This window comes from Octodon degus, unplaced genomic scaffold, assembly GCF_000260255.1.
Source record: "Octodon degus isolate 3935 unplaced genomic scaffold, OctDeg1.0 scaffold00013, whole genome shotgun sequence".
In the NCBI taxonomy this organism is placed as follows: domain Eukaryota; kingdom Metazoa; phylum Chordata; class Mammalia; order Rodentia; family Octodontidae; genus Octodon; species Octodon degus.
This window is the reverse complement of record NW_004524589.1, coordinates 7,547,123-7,551,224: the sequence shown is the minus strand read 5'-3', so window position 1 is coordinate 7,551,224 and position 4,102 is coordinate 7,547,123. Positions and strand designations below refer to the sequence as shown.

Genomic DNA, 4,102 nt, shown 5'->3' with positions numbered 1-4,102 from the left:
ATGTGATACTTGGTTCTTGTGCATGCTTAAGCTTGCCTAAGCAGGTGCTTTAGTCTGCTGAGCTATCTCGCTGGCCAGCACTCTGTGTTTTAAATGTAAAATTATACATTTGATGTTAATATTACATTGCATTTGGGGCATTTACAAACAAATTATCATCTTGCCCTGTAATCAACATAAATTTTTAATTTTTATTCTTATTTTTAAGGTATAAAAAATAAGAAGGCCCACAATCTTTATTAAAGTCTATTAATACAGCATAGTATGTACAAATGGCATACGGTGCCAATTTTACTTGCAGATAGTATTCAAGTTTACAAGTTACACCTTTGCCACAGCCTTGGCCAAACTTCAACTAATGCACAACTTAGCCATGCTGGAGTGCTGCTGTTAGCACGCTTTGAGGCAGCACCCTTGTTCTTGATAGTCCTATGCTTGGTAAGCCCATGACTGACCACCACTATATCCTTATCCAGGTGCTGCATTATAGGAAAAAGAGACTCTTCAGTGTACAACAGGTGATGCTGCAGAGTTGGTGTCCATTCACCATTATCAAGACTTTTTTGTGCTAAGGAAAAAGCTCCTGCTGACATTTGAGGAGGATAGTATACCATATCATAGTCCAACATAGACAGGTCCATCAGTTATTTGGCCCATGTACGTTGTCAACATCGACCTCTCCAATCTTAGATGCTGTACAAAGACAGTGCAGGGGGAGTGGGCAACCCAGACCAAAGTTTAAAACTCTTAGGATCTTCATTTCCACCTGCCTGATCTGGTGCTTAGTGTAAGTGTTATTACTCACACAGGTGAAGGCTCTGACGTCTGGAGAGTACATTTCTTCATATTTGCTTGCGATGAACATGGCAGTGACTCAACCAGCTGCAGCATCTTCTTAGGCGCACAATTATGCTGCATGAGTCGGTCACTGATGGACACAGTTTTATTCTTATTTTTTGTTGTGCTAAAGATTGAACCCAGTGCTCCACATAGGCTACTCAAGCACTCTACCACATAACTTGTTGCAGTAGCACTAAAATCTTTGAGTCCAAGTGTGTTTTTTACATTTATGGAGCATAACCCATAGCATGTCAAATTTTCATGAACAGTAATGGATTTGTATTCTATACTATTTATATTTTTTAATTAAATTATTTAGTATTGAAGAAAATTTTAAAAAGCAATCCTTTATTTGCACTATCTGCTTTTAACTGCTCCACAGCTGGGCCACCATTTTGGACAGTGAAGTACTAAAATACTTTATTACAATGGTCTTCCAAGCAGGTAGGGCTTTCAGAGCAGGTAGTGCTCAATCCATCATTTTGATGGTGGATTGAGCACTACTTCTGATACAAATTATGACTTGAAATATTAGTTGCACGTGCACGACTAATGCTATATTTTATCTCATGAAAATATGTCTTCCAAAATTATATGAAAATAGGGGCCAGCCAAATAGCTCAGCAGACTAAAATGCCAGCTTAGGCAGATGAAGTGGCTGGGATTCAATCCCCAGTGTTCTGTGGTGGCCCACCTTCAAGGAACAGTGAGACAGCCATTGAGACTGGGCGTGGTGACAAGCACCTATAATTGCAGCTCTTAGGAGGCTAAACACAGGCCCATCACTACGAGTCTGATCTACATGGTGAGACCCTGTAGACCTTGGGCTAAAATACAAAAAAATTATATGAAAAGTTCTCCAGTTATTTTTGTCTTGAAGACAGACAATTGACAGAAACATTGAGATGAATTTTTCAGATTCAGGTATCACTTGTGTAAAATGATGGTTTAAAAATGAATCTTAATTTTGAATTGTAGTAGACTTCAGGTCACTAAAATTAGTTAATAATGAGATTTATTTGATCGTATAAATTGTCCATATATTTTGACATGTAAAAATGTACACTTTGTTTATAGATATTAATATGCAAATTGTCAAGTTAAATATTTACAATATAGGCATAAATAATGTTATCTCATTTGTGTTTCATGCAGTATATTGATTATAACCTTTTTTTCTCACAATGTAGTGCAGACTGGTCTTGAACTCACTATATAGCCTAGGCTGGACTCAAATTTGCAGAGGTTCTCCTGGCAATACCTCCCAAGTGCTGAGATTACAGGCTGTACTTCCACACTTGACCTGATTATAATTTTATTATGTTGCTTTTTTAAATTAGTTTGTAAGTATGAATTGGGAATTTTGTTAGCATTATAAATACAGTAACTGCAGATCAATTTATTATTAATCCTCAATCCATGCGGATAAACTGTGCTTTGTAGACATGACATGTTTGTTTATTTAATTGATCATGTTTAATATCTCTGGTAGCCATATCTGAATGGAAAATAAACTACTGTCTAATAAGTGAGATATTCCCAACCCCAAAATGTCTATTTAAATTTCAAGAACACACACTTAAGTGTTCAATAGAAGTCACATCTATTATTATATTTCTACTGGAAATATATGTGGAATACACAAAATAATAAATTTGCAAATATCTGTCTGGATTTGTATTATTTTAAAGAGTTTAATATTTCTCTCTAATGGAATGACTTCAATAATCACTATTAACACTTTAAATGTTTAAAAATCTATAACAGAAAAGTACAATTGAGAAACATAGACAAATTAACTGAAGTTTTGCTAACTTAATTTTGTAAAATATCTTTCAGATAACTTAAGCTTAGGTTGTAGGTATATTTTATTCCAATGCTTTGAAACATGTTCTCTACTGTAAAAGGTATCCAATTTCAGTCTATTTATTCTTATACCCTATTTTTCTTCTGATCTAATAAAGAGAAAATTTATAGTTTACTGACATTAAATTTTATTATTTTGGAAACAAAATGTTCTGTTTCACCTAGCAGTTTAAAAATAAATGTATATGTATATTTTAGTTGTGAAACTTCTTTGCAAAATGTTGAAATATCATTTTTAAAATAAATATAAGGATTTTTTCACAGTTAATATAAATTATATTTATTCTGATTTATTTCTCTTATCTGACCTTAAGGGGAATCCACTTTCCCACAAAAGAATTAAGCTTGGTATTCTTCATGACAGAGTAGTACTCCTCGGTGTGTAAACATTACATTTTATTTAGCCATTAATTTTTTGATAGACATACAGACTGCTTCCAAATTTAGCTATTAGGTATTGTGCTGCCTTAAGTATGACCATGCATTTGTTGTTGTGGTCTGATGTCTTTAGCTCTTTGGAAAGATACCAAGAAAAGCAAATAGCTAAGCAAAATGAGATTTCTAATTACTTCCGCGGAATCTCAATACTGGTACTAGTTTGTGTTCCCACCCACAGCATAGAAGGTCCTTGCAAATCCCCAGACCCTGTGGGACCCCTCTATCTCACGAGCTTAAATACCACATGGTTTCTCTTATAAGAGAAACCCAGAATAAGCATATGGAGCAAAGTGAAAGATAGACATAGGACACAGAAATAGATTGTTCTCCAAGTGCAAGGAATCAAGAATAGAAGGAGGGTGGTAAAAGGAAAGTGATAAGGATTTTTTTAAAGAATAAATTGGGATGATATATATATATATACCTACTCTTCATCAGTATTGGAAACATGATATAAAGCACACATAAATTGAAATTTAGAGAAAATATTAGAATAGTTTACTTGTAGGGGATATATGGTTAAAACACTTTTCTCTATAATACGCTCACTAAATGAAGCTAAAAGTATGAACATTACATAATACACACCGAGTACAATAAATTGTACCCTAAGCAGAATGTGATTCTTAAAATAGCCAAGGAGAAGGCATACTGATGCTCCGAATACTCTGGTTATAGACCTTGACATCCAAGCAATGACTGAATTGTGTTTCCTGTTGATTTAGTGACTCATATTTCCTTGATTTGGAACTGCATAACTCAGCACCTACAAATGAAAATGGGTACTGAAAAACATAGCCCAACAGAAGCCCTTTCTACCTATCCATAAAAACAAGGCAGAGCATAGGAACAGAACTGAAAACTTTCTCTAAGTGCTTTTCCTTGAGCCTGGTGGTACGGCCCTGTAATCCCAGCACTCAGCTTGGCTGCAGCAGGAAGATTTCCAAATTAGTGTCCA

At 34.9% G+C, this 4,102-nt stretch overlaps 1 pseudogene; it reads right to left on the bottom strand.

Annotated features, from left to right (window-relative positions):
* Positions 1–321: 321 nt before the first annotated feature.
* LOC101570333 overlaps positions 322–4,102 on the bottom strand; it is a 78,474-nt pseudogene continuing 74,693 nt past the window's right edge.